Here is a 21,696-nt window from a genome sequence, read left to right on the forward strand (position 1 = left end):
AAATACAGCAAGGACTTGCCAGTTGGCTATTACAATTTTATATCCACCTCTGTATTAAGGTTCTTGGTTGGTAGTATTTGCTTTGGGAACCAAATGCCTGTCATCTGAAGGCACCATGGAGTGATTAATAAAGGCTTTTGTAATGCTCATTAAAGTGATAATGGCTCATAGATACCTGCAGAAGAGGCTCCTAGGTGTGTGTTGGGGTTGAGGCGGGAGAAGTCTGTTTTAGGATAAAGCAGCTTTGCGAAGCCAGACAGCCTTCGGAGAATGTGGCAGGGAGGAGAAGCGGGAGGAAGCGCACGAAGGAAGGGCGCTGCTGCATTCCCACGTGCCTGGCACGCGGGCGGAGGTGGGTCTTGGTGGAAGCGCTTTGTCTGCAGTCTGGATTCCTGCGCTGCTGGGTGTCTTCCCTACAGTAGTTGGTTTTGGTGTTTCTAACACACTATTTTGTTTTGTGTTTAAGATTTTAGTTATTCATTTGACAGAGAGAGCACAAGCAGGGGGAGCAGCAGGCAGAGGGAGAAGCAGCAGCAGACTCCTGGTTGAGCCGAGAGCCCTCCCTGGGCCTCAAGCCCAGGACCCAGGGATCATGGCCTGAGCAAAAGGCTGATGCTTATGGGACTGAGCAACCTACGGCCCCAGAAGGCTGACACTGTTTTAGACAGTTCAGGTTACTGTAACAAAAATACCATAGACGGGTTGGCTTAAACAACAAGTGTTTATTTTTCACTGTTCTGGAGACTGGAAAATCTAAAATGAAAGCACCAGCAGATTCTGTGTCTGCTATCTGCTCCACAGATAGCCCTCTTCTCACTGTATCCTCACATCAGGAAGAGGGTCAGAGAGCTCTCTGGGTCTCTTCTCCAAGGGCACTAATTCCATTGGGTGTGGGTTCCACCCTCATGACCTCCTCACCTACTAAAGTCCCCACCTCCTAAGTCCATCGCACTGAGAACTGGGTTTCATTGTATGAATTTGGGGGGAGACATGACATTCAGTCTATAGCACATAGCTTTTTCAGAATTTAGGAATTTTGTTAACTTTGAAGGAGAAGACATTTATTTAAGTTATTTTCATTAGTCGTTCTCTCTTGCGGAAGGACAATCCCTATGGTTGTGAGATCTTTGAGGGTAAAATGTTTGCCCTCTAGGGCAAATTCTGCCTGAGATTTGCTGTGACATCTGGAAAAAGTCATTTCACCTCCATTTGTAAATAGCTTATTTCTCTGTATTAGAAGCAGCATTACCTCCTGTTAATAAATGGGTACACCTGTGTCACGGTAATGTGACCAGTTCCATCCAATAGCCCCTTCACTGGCATTCTAGGACTTGAAGCCCTACTGAACCAAAGGTCCCACTCACAAGGTGGCCCCCAAACCTGAGAAATAGGCAAGACTGGAGTTTTCACCAACTTGGTGGACAGTCTATTCAGGAAGAGTCATTCCCAGGCCAAAAGCTGAGGTTAGTTTTCTAATCCTTACCTATTAAACCCTACCCTATTAAAATAGTGCCCTTGAAGGAAGTTCTGTGGGCCAATGCTCTTGGAACCTTCTGAGCTTTAGACCTTCTGTCAGTCTACTCCCAGGTATGGGGACAGTTCTCTGTACCCAACCCTGGCTACCTATCCCACTGTTTCTGGGACCCCATTTTACCCCTCTTAGCACTTAAATCTTTTTCCTCCACCAAGATTGCATGCCTAATTCACACATGCCTTGTAATGGAGGATGCCATAAAGCCACTATCACCATAAAGCCTTTGAAGAGAAAACAAGCTTTAATGAGGATTCCACTACATTAGTTAGTCGGAGGGATGTGCAATTTCTGCTGACACCACAGTTAGGAGAAGGGAGTCCACTTCAGTTAAATTACATTCATCCACCCACCAATTTGAACTACCTGCTTTTCCTGGAATGTTCAGGTACATCCTATGCAATTTTTACCTCCGGGTCTTTGAGCACATCACTCCACCGTCACCAGCAGCATCATAGCTAAAATGTATGTGTGCAGAGAGATTGCTCTCATAAGAAATTATGTCTGTGTGTTTGTTCAAACCTCACCAAACTTTTGGGTAGTTACTGTTGATAAGTCCATTTGCAGATAAGAACATTGAAACTCAGGGGATTTATAACTTGACCAGGAGCTTATAGCTACTTAGTGGTAGTGTGGTAGCTCTGATTGTTGTGATGGGGTGCTTCTCCCCACCCCTTTCCTTGGCAACCCTTACTTATCCTTTAGATCGGGATCAGGACATCTGTTGCAGAGCTCTCTCTATGACCCCAAATTAGGATCCCTCTTCAGCTCCACATAGCATCTCTACCCCATCATGGGACAGTTTTCCCTATACGTAGTCTCACCTCTTCCTTCTACCTGTGTTGGAGAGTGCTACTCATGTAGGTCAGGAGGATTCACCACACATTATTAATATTCTTTTGCCTTTAAGATATCTGTATTTTTATATGGAAGTTGTATAAGAAGTCATGCTTTTAGCTGTTCCAGTGAAATGTGCTGAAACTGCTTGAATTCCATCTGATTGCCTAGAACATGAGATGTTCAGAATAAAGGTTGGAAATGTTTGAAAGAAGGACAAGGGGAGTCTTACAGTTTGGGGTGGTTGACAGTCCAGGGCATGTGGGCCATGCTCCGTTTTATAGCTGGGTTGCTTGGTAGGGTATAAACACTGCATTTAGAAGTGGAGAATAGGATCCTGCTCCCACATCTAGCTCTCATTGTCTTTGGGACTTTGAGAAAATCATTTAAAAATTCTCCGAGTAGGAGTTTTCTTTATTAAGAATTTTTTATTTCCAAAGTTGTATCATTTGCTTCAAAAATATACTTAATAGCACTTTAAAAAATATGAAAGGATAATTCTTTTTTTAAAGATTTATTTATTAACTCAGAGAGAGAGAGAGAGAGATTGCATAAGGGGGAGGGGCAGAGGGAGAGGGAGAGAGATCTGAAGCAGATTCCATGCTGAGTGCAGAGCCCGACATGGAGCTCGGTCTCGCAACTCTGAGATCACCACTGGAGCCAAAACCAGTTGTTGGAAGCTTAACCAGCTGTGTCACCCAGGTGACTCTAAAATGATGATAATTCTGAAACAAAAACAAAAACAAGAACAAGGCAAATGAGAATAACTATTCTTACATAGGACTTCAAAGTCTTTCTCTCTCACTTAGAAAAAATACTGCAGGGTCTAAAGGGGAAAAAATGTGTTTGCAAATGATAGCTTCTGGTGCCTCTGCCTTTGCAGTTTATGCCAAACAAAACAAAACAAAACAAAACAACAAAAAAATGAACCTTTATAGGCCTATTTAGTAATAACCCCAAAGGGCTAAGCATACATGCTCTAGAACCCCCTGATTTTATCAGCTATAGGATCCCAGTACACAAGAGCCAATTTAGCAAACTTGGTGTTTCTCAGAGGTGTGGGCTGCTCTCTAGGTTCTGGCTTTTTAAGTTTGATGTATTGCTTCTCTCTTAACATTGAGCCAATATTCTGGGAAAGTCTGTAAAACAAAAAGTCCAGGACGTGACTTGGACAGATTGCTGACTGTCTTTCACAGGCTGGATTTTATGAACTCTTCCATGTATGACAGTGTTTTGTTTTGGTTTTAATGTATTCAATGGTGGAGGGTACTGAACCAAACCATTGTGGTGAGGCTCACAAAGATTTAATAGAGTCCTAGGCGGGCCACAGAGGGATTCATTATGTGCCAAGAGTGGGATTCCAGTGATGTGTATTCAAAATAGGCTACTGTCATTAAAAATTGAGTTTATTGGGATGAGAATGCTTGAATTTATTAGCAGGTCATGCGATCAGAGGAAAAGCTATCCAAAATAGACAACTGCTACAACGAAGTGTAGGAAGAAGGAGAAATCTCAGGGATGAATGATTAGATCCCAAACATTACCACACCTCTACAAAATTCACAAGGGACCCCAATTCATGTAAACGTAATAACCCATCGTTTAAATCTCTTCCTCTAGAAGCTGACGATCCATCCAGTCAAAAACGGACCGGGTGTTTGCTGCTATATGAATGACGGACGGGAGGATCCACTTTCTCCTCGGATGTTGGTGGGGGGGGGGGCGCACATAATCCTGGGCATAGCTGCCACCGTTTTTACTGCTCAACCCCCCACTGTCTGTGGAAGGTGGGGATATAATATTTTGTTGGCCTATCAGAGGTAACCTAAACTTTGAGCTTACTTTTAAGAAGCTTGAAATTTATCTGGAGCTAAAGCTTGAAATTTATCTGGAGAAAAAATGACTCTAATCTTTAATATCCTTTGACCATTTGCTGTTTGCCAGCACCCTGTTAAGCACTTTTTGTGCATTGTTTTATTGAACTGTAAAGCAGTCATGTAAGTAGAGATTACGATTATCCCCGTTAACAGTTGAGGACATTGAGACTTAAGACGCATGAAGTGCCTTCCCAACATCCCACAGCGAGGAAGTGGCAGAGTCAGAATTTGCACTGTGCTCTGTCTGAATTCCCTTCCTTACCTCCTAACCACTGCAAAGGGCGATAGAGCTTTCCACCAACTCATACGGAGACAAAGACAATATCGGTGCAGACTGAGTTCAGAATAAAGAAACAGAGCTTGTTAATAACAGTATTTTGGAGCTGAAGTTTGAGTATTTTTCATTCTTCAGAATAGATATAGAACGTCACCGAGGAACATGGTGAAGAGACTAAAATACTAGTGAGTGTATTTGATGTCAGTTTCTACCACTAAAACTTGTCCCGTTCACAGTCTCGCCCTCCTTCCTTCCTGGTCACACCGCCTTCTATCTCTGAACCTTTGCCCTTCCCTCTGCCAAGAGTTACTGCCTGAAAACCTGAAAAAGTCTTACTGTCCTTTCAACTCTGTCCTTTTCACCCGAAGAAGTGCATTTTACGGAGAAAGGGATTTCATTTCTGAGTAACCAGCTTCCAGATTTGACCAGGGCCACGACCTTCTCTCTGGCCCGGGGTCTCCACTTCAAACCCTGATGATCCAGGTGATAGAGCAGGGCCGATGCCTTCACCACCCACGTTGGGTTATCTGACCCCTCTGAAACTGCCACAGATTTCTTTTTCTTTTCTTTCTTTCTTTCTTTCTTTCTTTCTTTCTTTCTTCCTTCCTTCCTTCCTTCCTTCCTTTCTTTCTTTCTTTCTTTCAGATTTTATTTATTTATTTGACAGAGAGATCACAAGTAGGCAGAGAGGCAGGCAGAGAGAGAGGGGGAAGCAGGCTCCCTGCTGAGCAGAGAGCCCGATGTGGGGCTCTATCCCAGGACCTTGGGATCATGAGCCAAAGGCAGAGGCTTAACCCACTGAGCCACCCAGGCGCCTCACTGCTACAGATTTCAGTTGTGTTCCCTCTCTATAGGCCAGGCTGCTCAGGCACTATTATGGGCTCTTTAACTGATCCATGGGTCTAAAGAATCTCTTCGCTTCCTCCATGTTCCCTTCATTTTGCCGGAGCCTGTCTCCTCAGCTTCTGCTTCATCTTGTTCTCTCGACCAGACCCCACTCTCACCAAAGCCATTCCCAGGTTTCATCCAGTAGTCTCTCTGCTGGGAAGCATCCTTTTTTCACTTTCATTTCTTCTTAGGTTCTCCCTGATTTGGGCGATAATTGCTGTGTGTGCGTGTGTGTGTGCGTGTGTGTGTGCGTGTGTGTGTGTGTGTTCAGTGCTAACAACAATGCAACCCTCAAACAGATGTTAAACTTAGTGATCCTTTGTGTGCTTGCTTGGATATTTATTTATTTATTTATTTTTGAAGTACAACTGTATTTTATTTTATTTTATTTTTTTATTAACATATAATGTATTATTAGCCCCAGGGGTACAGGTCTTTGAATTGCCAGGTTTATACACTTCACAGCACTCACCATAGCACATACCCTCCCCAATGTCCATAACCCAACCACCCTCTCCCTACCTCCCTTGCTTGGGTATTTATTATTCCTTGTACTTTCTTGTACAGTTGAGTGTATAGGTGTATTCTTTGCATTGTTAAGTGCTCATACTGAATTTTAGATTTTAAACTTCTGTGGAACCCTATCTACTTTATTGCCTGCTAAAATGTTTTGAGCTGCGCTGTGTGTATTTGGGCAACTGAATCCTATTTGGCTGTTAGAACAAATGGAATACAATTTGAAGAAAAACAAGATAATACTAATTTTTGGACTGCTTTCACGGAATTCATTTATTTTTCTTTCTGGGTTTTGGATAGCATATGTGAATTTTATGGTAGAGTCATACAAATTCTAAATAATTAAATAGAATAGTGTAGAGTGGTGAAAATTCCAGACTGCATTCATTTTAAAATGAAAACAGTTGTATCACTTTTAAGAATGTATAATAATATGAATCATGTACAAAGTATTAATAATATTTGTTCTAGGATACCTACAATATTGGTGTAATGGTCAGGAGGCCATCAATTACACTGAGCACAGGAAGAGATATTTTTGAACCTCAAATTTCCCATGTAGAAACTTTATGTTCTTGGACAAGTCCTTCAACTCTCAGGTTGGACATGTCTCCTCCCTAACCAGTACTGATGATTCAGGGAGAACTATACACAAAGCACTTAACATGTATGTGTTGAGCAAATGATAAGTATCCAAAATATTTTAGCTAGTGTTAATATTTTAACTTGCTATTTCTTTGTTCCTATCATTTTGATTACATTTGATTACATTTACTCAGCAAACTATTTCTTCATGTTCTTTGTCTGGGTTATCCATATATTCATCCTAAGGGATTTAAATTAATGTAAGTTGGGTGAAATTAGGACAAGAGAACATTTTCTCTGTCTCTTCAGCCCTGCATATCCTATAATCTTCTGTCTTGTGGGAACATAAAATCGTAAAGGCAGGAAGTGGTAGTTTCAGCAGCCTCTCCTTGGCATATCATAGACTACGGTGGCACTCAGTATCAAGACCTCCTGCTTGGAAGTTCCTCTTTTCTCTTCCATTCCAAGTTAGCTCACAAACTGTATCAGAATTCTGGTAAAAGCAGGAATGACGGCACTATGGGGGCACCTCATGGATAGAGGTAAGAGACGGGGCTCAGAATTTACACTCATGCCAACAGGGTAGACCCACACTCAAAGAGTTCATCAGAGAAGATACATTGCTGCAAGGTGGCAGGGTCTTTTGTCAGAGTGTTTTCTTTTTTTTTTTTTTTAAGATTTTTTTTTTTTTTTTTGACAGACAGATCACAAGTAGGCAGAGAGAGAAGAGGAGGAGGAGGCAGGCTCCCTGCTGAGCAGAGAGCCCGACGTGGGGCTCGATCCCAGGACCCTGAGATCATGACCTGAGCCGAAGGCAGAGGCTTTAACCACTGAGCCACCCAGGCGCCCCTCAGAAGTGTTTTCTGCTCTGTTTTTTATTTAGGAGCTATGAAAAAGGTCTCTAAGATGCCTGAAGACTTTATAGGTATGTCTGCCTTTAAAGGCATTTGTAAGGAGATGTTGGGATCTTGCTTCAAAGGGTTTAGGATCAGGAGTTGAGAGAACAAGTTGGATTCAATGCTGGTCAATAAAAAAGAAATAATGCCTGATGACAGGATTCATTTCTCATTTCCCTGGAATGGCAACTTTCTCACAATTATCTGTGTCTTACCACTGGTGGATGATGAGACCTATTGAGGTCAGAGCCCAGCCACCAAGGTGTCTTTGAAGGGAGGGTGCTTCATTTGTGAGGAAACCATCTGGGACTCCAGATGGTCTCATGCATCTAAACAGCTTTGCTTGTTCATTTATTATTTATTTATTTACATCTACTCTAGAGTAATCACTAACAGTTAATTATAATTTTGAGCAATGTTTATGACGTAATTAAACTCTTCCAGTGACTTTTAGGATGAGTGAAAAAATTTTTCCCATTTCTTTGACAGGTTGTACTACACATTCACCTGTTATTTTCCAAGCCAGTTATTCTAACAGAAAGGCTTTTTAATGACTTTTCTTCACCTCAACTATACATGTGACATTAACTAAAAACTTGAGTTGCCCTTCATTTTTGTTTTCTTTAGTAACACAAATCTCTTCTAAATAGAAATTCCTTGAAATGGATTTAGGCAATGGAGCAGATGAGTTCTATTGAATCACTTGTAGAGCCAAAGAAGCATTCTGATAGACTAGACTTTCAAAATATTTTCTTGTCTTTCATATTCATTTTACTTAGGGTATAGAGAAACACGCAAATGTTTTCCCTTCAACTTTGGCTCCTGTAAAAACAGACAACACTCAAGCACTCTCGAACAAATGCAACTCTACAAGTGTCTACATTAGTCCATTTGCTTAGAAAAACTATCTTCATTAGCCTATAGTAAACTTGACTGAAAACCTTTGAAACTGTCTTTACCATAGGACCTGTGGAATCCTTCCTGTACATGTTCAGGTATCCTGTGCATTTCCTTGTCCTCCTACCAGAATGATTTTTCTAAAAGGCAAATCTGTCATGCCATTTCCCTACCTAGTGGTCCCCCTTTGCTTGTAAGAATAAATCCGAACTACCTGCAGACCAGACTTCTTTGAGAGCTGGCCCCACCTCTCACCATTTTCCCCTATGACCTCCAAGCCACATTCCTGTGGACTCATTTGTAGGCTTGTGAATGAGCCCACAGCTTCACTCTGTGTTCAAGCCATTCCATCTAAGAAAAATGTGATTCCCTCACTTCCTCTCCCCTCTGCCTGCCTCAGGAATGTCCACTGTCTTTGCAAGTGTTCAAGCAACGCTCTCTCATTCAGCTCAGGCAGAACCATCCTTCTTGCCTTCCCTTCACCATCACCACTTCCTTCTCTGACCACACACGGCATCGATAGGCTGCACTTCATCTCCCCAGCTGGCCTATGTTCCTCGAAAGAAAGATCTGGCCATGGGATTCATTTTTATATCCCAGCGCTGGCCACATAGTGAGTTCTCTAGAAGTGTGTACTGAATGACTGATTGATTAGAGGAGTAAAGAAAGAACTGGATGACAAATGATATTCTCTTACAACAATAGCCAATGGTTCCCTGCCAGTAAATGTTACCAAGACATGTTTTGTAGACTGTCCTCGTCCCTTTCATTTGTGATACCTCTGCAGTGTGCAGGGAATCACAATGGTCTGGAGTTGATGGTCAGAGAGTTGTCATTTTCTCCAGGGCTCATTGGCCTTTCTGTGGTTTGACACCCTAGTTGTTTGCCCACTAGTAATAAAAAGAAAAGAAAGAAGTAACTAGGAAATGTTGCTGCTGAGAGTTCAAGGCATTCCAGCTCACCCCTCCTCTAAGCCATGAGGACTTAGAAATCTCTATGTTCAAGGAAATGGAACCATTTCAGCCTGACCTCCTGGAATGAATTCACTCAGCAGGGGAGTAACTCCTTCAGGAATCGAAGGACTCCCTTCTTGAGTCTGGGTGGTAGAAAACAGCACATATGTGCACGAGTATGTGTGTATGTGAATGCGTGTAAAAGTAAGGGAGTTCCTCTTGTAGGTCAAAGAGCAAGGAAAAAGTTGATAGATGTCATGGATATTTGATCTTAATATGTCTCAAAATGAACTCCTGGGATCTTCCAGCCCCAAAGTTCCTGCTGCTTTCCTTGTCTCTGTTAATAGCATTCTTCCACTCTTCCAAATACCCAGGCCAAAATCCTTGCATCTGCTTCTCGGGATTCAGCCCCTTCCCACCACCCCCACAGCTGTCCCTTTGGCTCCAGCCACTGCCATATTTCACTGGGATGGGTCCCATTGCCTCCTACCTGGAGCTTCCGTCATTGCCCAGCTTGAGTATATTTTTGATACAGTAACTACGGCAACCTCTTAAGACATAAGTGAGCTCCTGTGGCTCCCTGGCTTAAAACTCTCCAGTGGTTTGATGTCTCATTCAAAGTAAAAGCCAGAATCCTTCCTGTGGGCCGCAAGCCCCACATCACCTGTTCCCCTCAGAGCACAGATCTTCCCCATCTCCCCGGCTCAGTCTGCTCCAGCTTCACCAGCCTGCTACTCCTTGAACCTCTGGGGACACTGTCACCTCAAACTCCCCGAGCTTGCTGTTCTCTTTGCATCAGACCTCCTTTCCTGCTTGGAGAGAACCCTCACTTCCTTCAGATTTTTCCTCTAAACCATTTTCTCAGTGAGGCTTTCCCTACTGAGATTACTCTCCATCCCACACTTTATTCCCTTCTTCCCTTTCCTCTTCAATATTTATTGTCCAACATTCAATTTTTTTCTGTTCCTTTTACTGCTGTATCCCCAGTGCTTAGAACAAACAATGAGCAGTATGTACGAAATGCTCAATAAATATTTGTTGAACGGATGTTGGATATTTTAAAACATTGTTTTGGGGAAGACAAAAAGTATGATTTTTCTTTTGGCTGAGATTCAGGACATTGTGCTTATTAGCAGGAGACTTTGGAAGCTTATTATGGTCTATGGGTGAGAGACAAGAGGGAGAAGGGAAAAATTATGTTTCTTGGTTACAGGTTGCCATCTAGATGGTGTATACTTGGTTTTGATCTCTTTAAAAGCCCTCTAAAAACAGTGTGGGTAGCTCAGTCGGTTAAGCATCTGCCTTTAGCTCATATCATGATCCCAGGGTCCTGGGAACGAGTCCCATATCAGGATCCCTGCTCAGCTTGGAGCCTGCTTCTCCCTCTGCCTGCCACTCCTTCTATTTGTGCTCTCTCTCTCTCTCTGAGAAATAACTAAATCTTTAAAAAATAAATAAAATAAAAAATAAATAAATATAATAAAAACAGTGTGGAGGTTCCTCAAAAAGTTGAAAATAGAGGTACCTTATAACCCAGCAATTATACTATTGGGTATTTACCCCAAAGATGCAAATGTAGTGATTCAAAGGGGCACGTGCACTGCAATATTTATAACAACAGTATCCACAATAGCCAAATTATGGAAAGAGTCTAGATGTCCATCATGAGTCTAGATGAATGGATAAAGAAGATGTGGTATATATATATATATATATATATATACACACACATATTTATGTATGTATATATATATATATATATATATAATGGAATATTATGCAGCCATCAAAAATTTGAAATCTTTCCATTTGTAATGATGTGGATGGAACCAGACGGTATTATGCCAAGCAAAATAAGTCAATCAGAGAAAGACTATCATCATATGATCTCACTGATATGAAGAATTGGAGAAACCAAACAGAGGATCTTAGGGGAAGGGAGGGAAAACTGAAACAAGAAGAAACCAGAGATGGAGACAGACCATAAGAGACTCTTCATCTCAGGAAACAAACTGAGCATTGCTGGGGAGTGGTGTAGGGAGGGATAGAGTGGCTGGGTTATGGGCATTGGGGAGGGTATGTGCTATGGTGAGTGGTGTGAATTGCGTAAAACTGATGAATCACAGACCTGTACCCCTGAAACAAATAATACATTATATGTTAATTGGAAAAAAAAAAGCCCTGTTGGGGCCCCTTGATGGGTCAGAGGCAAAATGAGAAGACTTAAGGGTAATATGTCAGCATCAAGAACAAACTATTCCAACATGCAGATTATCCCAGAATTTTTTTTTTTAGATCTCCTTGAAGTGAACTATCTATTTTTAAATCTTTATTTTTAAAAAAGCAAAAAAAGTGAGTATTTGTGAATACAGTCACAGAATGAATGGTATGAACTCAGAATAAAAACCCCAAGGAGGGTGTTTCTACCAAGGCGCAAAGGACAGGCTGGGAAGGCGGGTGAGCAGACTCCTGTAGCTGGGGTGATGCTAACACGGAGGGGCACGGGGCTCCCTGCTCTGACCAACGGCCTTGCTGCTCCTAGAGCCATCAGCCAAGGCTGTCTGGGGGAGCTCTGAAGCCTATGCAAGTTTGTTGCTTTGTCTCTGGACAGATCGCCAGACAGCAAACCACCTCTAGAGCCATGAAGGCACCCTGACTTGACAGGGACACCGTGTGCCCACACACACTCCAGCTTTCCTGTTGAGCGATATTCACAACTGCTATCCCATCCCTCCCCGCTGATCAGGCCACTGTTCTTTATTACATGTGAAAGCAATACATGTAGACTTCAGGTTTCAGGCCACGTGTTTTCTGAGAGGTTTTCAGCAACCGTGCAGCACTTCCAGGTTTGTGGAATTCCTTGGATCTGTTCCTGGGCACTCTAAATTGATAGTGCTTCGCTAAGAGACGTTGTTTTCTCTTCTTTAAATTGATCTGTGAGTGCCACTTAAACTCTGCTGCAAGAGAAATAATTACAGTGGACATCGGCTGTATGTTACTGTTTTAGTCTGAAACAACTCATGACTTTTGTCCCCTGCCAAAGACTCCAAATCAATATCTGATGTATCTGTGTGTGTGTGTGCCTGCGTGTGTGCGTGGGCACGTGTGCCGTGAAATTCAAGATGTCTGAAAATCCATTGTCAGCTTTGGATGAGTAAGTTCAGAGATGATTAAAATATTTTATTTATTTTTGGGCGCCTGGGTAGCTCAGTGGGTTAAAGCCTCTGCCTTCAGCTCAGGTCATGATCTCAGGGTCTTGGGATCAAGTCCCGCATCAGGCTCTCTGCTCAGCAGGGAGCCTACTTCCTCCTCTCTCTCTCTCTCTCTCTCTGCTTGCCTCTCTGCCTACTTGTGATCTCTCTCTGTCAAATAAATAAAATCTTTAAAAAATATATTTTATTTATTTTTATTTAAGTCTGATTGTTTCTAAGGGAAAATAAGCAATACTCTATGTTAAACTTTCCCCGGGATCTTACCACTTTGTTTTAGCAAATGTCCACTTTCTCCTTTACAAAAATGCCTCAGATTTACTCAGAGGCCCTGCACTGTCCCAGAGAAGAGGGATAGACTTCAGTGTCTTGCAAGGAAAAGTTAGGGTAATTTTTCTTTGGGAAAGAGTGGGTTTGGGAAACTATGAGATTTCTTCCCAGGTATGTGATGGGCTATCTGGTTAAGGGATAAATATTCAGAGTTGCTCCAGAGAGAAGAGTTAAGACATCATGTGGGAATTAGAGATGAGCAAGAAGACCTTAGTACTAATGTTGAATGAGGTTGTCTAAATGTGGAACAGATCTATTGGAAAGTAGTGAGTCCTCTGTTTCTGGAAGCGTATTGGTTGACAGATTCTGTAGCTATTAAAGAGAATATTGCTCAGGTACAAATACAGTCAATTCTAAAATTCCATTGCTGAAATAAGACGTGGTCAGCTGAAGGCTGAAGGCTGCTTTTGCTGTTGTTTTTAATGATTATGTAAGTATCTTTACCTCAAATTTCTGAAATTGCAGAAAGACCTAAATGAAGGTCTTTGCCTTTTTTCTCTATTAATTTTCATCTGGCTGTCTTGGTGGCTCTGCAGTAACGGGCTCCCCTACCCTGGAGAAATGTTCTCAGCCCTACGTCCACCTATCAGGGTTGCTGCAAAAGGACTTCTTAACCTGGGAGAAGGTCAGAGAGAGAAAGGAAATGAGAAGGTAGTGTGCTAGGGATTTGATACCCACCATTTCATTTAAATCACCCTCTATGTTACGTAATATCATGTTCATTTTACTTAGTGAAGAAACTGGAGGTAGGTGATGTTGCATAACTTCAAGACCATGGGGCGACTGAACAGAGAGTCACATCTGGAGGCGCCTCTACATGGCCTCCTCTCTCAGCTTTTCTGTTCTGATGCATGTTGTCTGCACACAGAGGCTGGGGGGACCATCGCCACCAAACTAACTCCTCATGTTGATCAAATAATCGGTTTCTTTGATGATTTAACTGATTTGTTTATTCAGCTGACACCTTTGATTTTGTTTGCAAAATTGGACCATTGTTTGGGGCATTTGTAGAAAACTCTAAAGACATCTCTTAGGCTCAGTTGGCGATGAGATGAATTCTTTATGAGCACCATATCAGAGAGTTTGACATGGCTTTTAAATAAGAATATACAGAACCTGGCATGTGGCTGTGTGTGTTGAGGGGAGGGAAAATGATAACTGATGGGAGGGTAGAGAGAAAGAGGCTGGTCCAGGGGCACCAATGACAACAAAGTGAATCCTTGAAGTCTTGAAATCAGGAATTGTTCAAGTTGGAAAGGATCTTAGAAAGCATTAAGATGAGTCCTGTTAAGATGAGTGAGCTATGCTCCTGATAGTTGAACTGGACACACGCCAATGAATGACAATGCCAGATGGGGCATCTGTCTGATGACTCCTTCTCTAGAATTCTCTGCACATTCAAACAACCTACTTTAACAAATGAGTGTCTCCCAGGAAAGAAAAATGAAGTCTTGACAGAAAGACACCAAACTGAAACACGTGCAAGGTCATTTAACTTAGTGACATCATTGACCTTTCAAGGGTCTTGGGGATAGGTTTAATTTTTTTTTTATGATTTTAGGTCAGACTGCTTTCAGTGATTCAAGGTGAAGAGAAACTCTCCCACTTGTGAAGCAGCAAGCATTGTCAACACAAATATTAAATCTGTTTTGACCAAAAGGTTGCCAGGTAAATATTTGAATATTTCATCCTGCTTTTCTTTGGGATTCTGTTCTAGTCACATTCTTAGCTGATAAAGAGCTGATAAAAAGATCATCAGGAGTCACCAATGTTCTTCTCCTACAGTTAAGCATACTTATAACAGGAATATTTTATTTTTCAAAGAGCAACCCTTAATTTGGTTCTCAAGGGTGGAAAAAAAAAGCTAGTATTTGTTTTATCTTCTATAGCACATCAGCCCTCATCCACTCTACACTGCTCTGTAGAAGTCGGAGACAAGAGAGTCATCTAAGATTACATACATTTCTCCCCAACTAACTAAAAAATCTGGTTCTAGGACTCCCCATCCCCCCACTTTTCTGCAGCTCTAGCCCCAAGCCTACTCTGGGTTTCAAACAGATGTGAGATTAAGTATTTAAAAACACAAAGAGATTGAGAGCTTTGTAATGATCACTTGAAGAGCTTCCACATCCTTATCTTTGGGGATCCCTGATTAGTAGAACAACTTGCTAGTAAATTTATTTCTTTCCATTAAATGGAAGTTGCTTGTCAATTCCTTACGTTCTCACTCTATTTAACCCTGGCCTACAGGCCTGGCTACTGCTGCCCTGAGAAGCTGACTCACATTTCCATGAGGCAAATCCAAGTTGACTTGGTCGGTTGCCCTTCAGCTGCCTAATTGCTGCTTTGGGTGGGTGAGGTCCCAGATTTGGACCACAGTTTCTAAGCTCTCGGTAAAATTTGGCTTAGTTGGAAACTATCTGTTAAAATGTCTCCTCATACTAATTCTGGCTCCTACAGATGAATCCTAAACCTCACTAACCATAATGAATTTTGTTCACACGTTACAAAACCCCAACATGGTTCAAGCCCAGTTCTGGAGTATAATCATCTGAAGTTTTGATTCTGATCAGAGTGCTGGCCAGAAAGAGCCCTCCAGCTTAACCAAAGTCGTGGTATTTAGGGGCTCAAGGATCTGAGGATGGGAAGCTCCTTTGGATATTCTGAAACATATGCGTTCCATTTAGGACCCTTCTCTTGAGAATGGCTCTGACTCCTATGCCGAAAGAACACGAAACTAACATACTCCTCTCAGCTGTATAAATATCATTTGGCAGAAGATATGAGCTGGAATGCCAACAGTCAGAATACAGCCTTTCATCTCCATCGTAACCTCAGCTAGGCTGTCTGCCTGTGTTTGACCTCCTTTTTGGACTGTTTGCTTCCTTTTAACCAATAGTATGCTACCACGCAGGGGCATTAAAGATAAGGAAGGAGCTGACAAGAGGACTGGAGAGAGCTGCTTTTGGAGCTGCATGGTGCAAAGATTAGCAGCAGGTTCTCTGCCTGCTGTAGGCATTGGAATATTTCCCATGATTTCCGACCAAAATTAAAAGGCCATATTTGAGATGCTCCCCAATTTCAGTCAAAATTAAGTCCTATTTTTCAATCCTCCCTGCCTTGACTGGTTCCCATATAGGCCAGATTGCTCTCCATTCCTGAATGAGAAGGACTCTACTCCCTGAGTCTCATTTAAGCACAGATGTGATACACATTTATTTCTCTTCAGCACCCAGTACAGAGGTTACCAGTATTTCCTGGTTCCTCATTTCTTAGTGTCTCCATAATTTTTTTGAATGATATGAAAAAACAGTTTCATTTTCGAAGTAGAAATTTCCAAACAACTTCATAGTCATAGTTTGCTCCATGTTCAACAAACATCACCGTATTAGAATACCTTGCAGCACGGCTGTGAGTTTTCTGGGGCACTCCAGGGTCCCCTCCAAGCAGTTAGGCACTGTACTGCACACAAGAGAGAGTTTAATATACTTATTTCCTGCCTAATGGAGCTAAGTAATCTAATAGAGAAAATAGTGGAAGTGTGGTAAAGCATGTTATTCAGCAAAGCAAGATGGCTTATCATAATAAGAAAGGTATTTTATTGGTCAGGATGTTTAATTACAGAAACCAGAATCCATTGACCTACTTTGAGAAAGAAGTGTCTCTTAAAGAGTATTAAGGTGCTTACAGAATTTCTAGAATGGCCAAGGAAGCAAAGTTGGATGCTACACAGCCAGAAGAATGGTCCAGCTTACCACAAAACTGTTCAGGGAAAATTACACTGTGGTGGTCCTGGCTATCCACAGGCTCAGCACCTAGGACCCTAGGTTCTCTACCTGGCTACCTCAGAAGAATATACCTCCCTGTGGGTAGCAGTTACCTCACAATGGCCAGTTCTTCTTTTTAAGTCTCATGTGAGCTCAGAGGTTTACTTGGGGGAACCTAAAACATAGGTAGAAAATTTGATGGAGGAGTTTGGGATTAGTGGGACATTTTTAGTTCTCCAGCCTCTTTAGTACAATAAGGCAGTCCAGAAGTGGGCTGGGATGAGTGCTATGTGACCTACAATCTGCCATATCTGTCATGGGTCCAAGTGCATACAGTGCTTGCTGAGACAGAGTAAGGATCAGATATAGTTATGAAATAATAGGAGTCACACCACCCATCATGGACACAGGAGCTGAATTTAAGCACAGATGTGATACACATTTATTTCTCTTCAGCACCCAGTACAGAGGTTACCAGTATTTCCTGGTTCCTCATTTCTTAGTGTCTCCATAATTTTTTGAATGATATGAAAAAACAGTTTCATTTTCGAAGTAGAAGTTTCCAAACAACTTCATAGTCATAGTTTGCTCCATGTTCAACAAACATCACCGTATTAGAATACCTTGCAGCACGGCTGTGAGTTTTCTGGGGCACTCCAGAGTCCCCTCCAAGCAGTTGGGCACTGGAGACTGGTGGTATTTCAATAAGCCAAAATATTACAATGGAAAAGATAAGATAATCAAATTTCAAAGATAGGGAAGAGTATGGCAAGATTGAGGAAAGAGTGATCATCATTTGGGGAATACATTAACAAGGAAGAAAGAAGGAGACATGAGGTTGGGAAATTGGGTTGTATCAATATGGTAAGTCTTACACTGGATGGAGAAGTCTCTGAGTACATGATTAAGGTTCTATGAAGATTTCTGATTAAAGACTAAATGTTAATAGAAATGGAGAAAATTTTGGACGTTTTCTCTTCTCTGTCAATATTCATTTCCTGGGGGATCTCATCTAACTCTTACAGCTTTAAAGGTGTCCAAATGCTAGGGACTCTACTTTTCCTATATACAACCCAGATCTCTCTTCTGAACTCCAAACTTATATATCCAAATACCTACTCTACGTGATAGAGATATAAACAGGCATCTCAGACTCAACACCTCCAAAATGGAACTCTCGATTCTCCTTCCACCTTACAGATCTACTTATAGTCTTCCCATCTTCATAAACTGTAGGTTCAAAGTTCTGATTCTCTGTCCAAAATCGTGGTGCTATTCTTGACTCCTGTCCTTCTCTCCCACTGCATATTGACCGTCCACAAGTCCTGTCAATTATTCAGAAGACAACCAGAGCCTGACACCATCTCATCACCTTCTCCACTGCCACCCCATTCCAAGTCACTATCATCTCTTGCCAAGATTACTACAATGGCTCCGAGCTACACTTTGAGCTTCCAAGCCTTCTCTACACAGCAGTCAGAGGGTTTTTACAAGTTGAGTCAGATCAGCTTACTCCTTTACTCATATTTTTCAGTGGCTTCCCAATTCATTAGAGAAAAAACTAAAGTCCTTATAAAGTTCTGTTTGACCCTACGTGATTTGGCCCCAGCTACCTCTCTGATCTCCCCTTTTACTCCTCTCCACCTTACTCACTGTGCTCCCACCCCTGGCATGTTCACTAGTCCTTAAACATCCCAAGCACACTCCTGCCTCAGACCTTTGCAACTGTCATTCCCCCTGCTTTAAATGCCTTTCCACCTGATAGCCCTTAGCTCTCTCACACAGTTTTCTTCAAGAATTTTCTCAGATACAATATTATCAGAATGGCCTTCCATTGTGCTTTTTCAGGAAACAGCACTGGACACCATCTATCTTCCCTTTTTGCATTTATCACCATGTATCACATCATATATATATGTACATATATATAATCTAATATATATTTAAAAATTAATATATTTAATATATGTGTTTAATTGTCGACCCTTCTTATGATCTAGGACAGTGCCTGGCATATTGTAAGTGTTTCATAAATACTTATTGAATGAATATAATTAATAAAGGGCAGATTCCTAAGGAGGACATACTGTGAAATAGAGAAACATCCAGCAAAGTGGTAGATTATTTTTTACTTCCACATCTCCAGGACCCCACCCTATTACTCCATGCATGTTTTGTGTATGACAAATCCGCTAAGAAAATCTTGAAAAATATGACTATCATGAGAAACAATGTGTTCCCTGGCACTGGATGTGGAATACCATGATTAGGAGACCAAACAGGTGGCCAGTCACAAGTCTGCACACTTCGATAACCCCTGGCAGATTATATGGCTTTTCCCCATTCATCTTCTAACTATATCTTCCCACCAATGCTGAGTCAGTTCGATGTGTTGTTCCCATTTTAGAACTGAGGAAAATGAGGTTTAGCAAGATAAAGTAATTTTACTTGTTCACACAGCCAGAAGGTGGCCGATGGAATTCCAGGTGCATTTGAAAAACTCCCAAGTTCTTGGCCTTTTCCCATCCCTCCAGGATCACAGACCCTAATTGAAAATGCTTTGCAAAGAATGGAGCCTGTTCCCTCCACCGTCTGTTTTTCTCAGTTGAGCAGCTGTACCGAAGTAGCCAGCAACTTTTAGGTGGGTGCAGCTGCTGAGCTCAAGAGAAACTGATCTGGAATTTTTAATGTGTGTTTGGTGGGGCAAACACCTTGTCCATTAGCGCCGGATGTGTGAAATGGCTCAGTGTTTGGATTAACAGTGATTCAGAACACAACTGTGTTCAGACTGATTGAAGGATACATTCCTCTGGTGGGAAGAAACATGGTAGTGAGTGAATACGAATGAGGACTCCAAGGAAGTTTATCAACAGGTGCAGCACTGCTGTCCTGGGTTTACATGATTTGCATGCATTTCTTGAGAACAAGCACTATTTGGCAGACGGGAAGGAGATGGGCTTTCTTTAAAGCAGTTGTGATCTAGGTTAATTGAAGGAGGATCTTTCTGATGAGTGTGAAGGACTTCCTGGACAGGTTTCCTAGAGTAGATGTGGCTCTCTCGCCTCTGAGAGAAAGAAAAGGGAGGAGCGAGTCTCCAGCCCAGCCCTAAGGAGGCAAGCCTGGATATAGACACTCTTGTTCTGAGGACTGGACGTAGAGGTTTAAAGGCACAAAAGCAAGTGTTTCTGGGAAAGTTAAAATTGTCCCTGTTTCCAATTGCCTGGCATAGGAAGAAAGCAGAGGGATGGATTGTTTCATTTGGAAAATGGAGATGACAACTGTGTGAAAAGTGTAATTAGGGAGGATTTGACTCTTTCCTTCAACAGACAGTTTGAGTACTAACATATACCTTTACAAAGTAGAAAACAGGGAGCTTTTAACATAACGAAATATCATTCAGTGGCACAGAGACGGTTGTGAAGACCATTATGGCCAGGAGGTTAGAAGTGAGGCGAGCCCTGCTTCCTCTGGCTCTCATGGATGTGAAATGAGGGATTTCTGCCATTATCTTCATGATGGCACTTTTTTATTTTCCCTCAATTGCTAGAGCTCTCAGTCTCAGATGGAAGGTTTCTGCACCTCGATTATCACTCTAATCTGAAAGTCTCTCTTTGCTTTACATGGTAAATATAACCATGGTGGCTCTGTCTTAGTACTGCCTGCAAAACACCTTTTGGTCCAAACTCCCTACCTGAAAGGCTTTCTTTTCCTTCACAGTGAGGATGCTCCCACCTTACTAGAATTCTAGGGATTCTGATTTAGTAGATTCGATGAGACTGTAGCGATTGAAGCCTGAGACAGCTTGATTCTCAGCTAAGTTTGGAAGCCACAAAACCACAGTGTCTTTTTCTGGGAGGGTAGCATGTGTTGTGCCACTAAACTTGAGCTCTCTTTGGCTTTCTTAATGTTTTCCTAACGCTTCTGAGCGGCAAAAAATTCCAGTTATTTGAAAGATCCAGTTAACTGGATTTCTGTGTGTTAATATGGTAGTGCACTTTCCACTGGATTTTTTTTCTCCCACTCGGAGAATGAGTGTTTGGCAGGGAGCGGCCTTCATGGACTTCAGCCTCCAATGTCTGTAACCTCAGTAGATCAGCCTCTGGTCTAGATGAAGGACATTGCCTCATTTCTTTCTTTGAAAAAAAGAAAATATTACCTGTGTGTTCATGTTTTCTCCTCTCTCAGTCTGGTATTTCTGTTCCCATCAAAGAATAGAATGGTCATGTCATCTACGGAAAAGAAAAATAATGCTAAGTAAAAGAAAGGGTACATTGACGAGGAGAAAGCAGATCATGAACAGGGGGAAAATTTGAGTGGGATTTCAGCCTTACTCAAAAACAACAACTCTCTTTACTCAGCAAATAGCACAATATTCAACCTTTTCATGGAAGGATTTAGTATTCTTTTCAAAGCTACATATCAAAACCCCCCACACAATGGATACATTCTCCCTCACGGGGGCATTAAAGAAGAGAGAACTTGCAACCATCCAGGCTTTCTGAAATGTACATTTTTCATTGCATCCTCACATACCTTCTCTGGGGATCACAGACTTAAAACCCTGAAGAAGGCGCTAAGGGGCCACCATGCCATTTCCATTAAAAGTGGTTGTTAAAGGGCATTTTCCCATTTTCTGTCTCTTCTTCCCTATTTCACAGTAATGCTTGGATTCCAATAAAATGAGGCTTTCTACAATAGGCCAGGAACACTGTTCTATCCCCAATGCCAGTGGCTTTTCAAGTGGGTGGTGGGATAACTTAGAACATTTGGTACTGGGGCAGAGTCCCTTCAAAACCCATTAAAACAAAGTATTCTGCCCTTTCGTTTTGTGGGGATTTTTTTTCCCCTCTGTGTAATGCAATTTAACTAATTTTGGGAAGAAGGCCCATAGTCAGTTAAAAGTCGCAGTCTCTCCATCTGCACAACCAGAGTGAAACAGGAATGAAGACTTTTTCATTTAACAGAATTCTGTTTCATTGGCCTTATCCTTGTACTAAGAAATGCAAAGGGAAGTGTAGTGACTTATATATATTTGTATATATTTTGTTGTTGTTCTTTGCTGTGATAGGCAGACTTCTAAAATGACTCCCAACTAGCCCTGCCTCCTAGCCCTCAGGCCCTCATAGGTGAGCT

This window comes from Mustela putorius, unplaced genomic scaffold (genome assembly GCF_011764305.1).
Source record: "Mustela putorius furo isolate JIRA1106 unplaced genomic scaffold, ASM1176430v1.1 tig00003863_pilon_pilon_pilon, whole genome shotgun sequence".
NCBI lineage: Eukaryota > Metazoa > Chordata > Mammalia > Carnivora > Mustelidae > Mustela > Mustela putorius.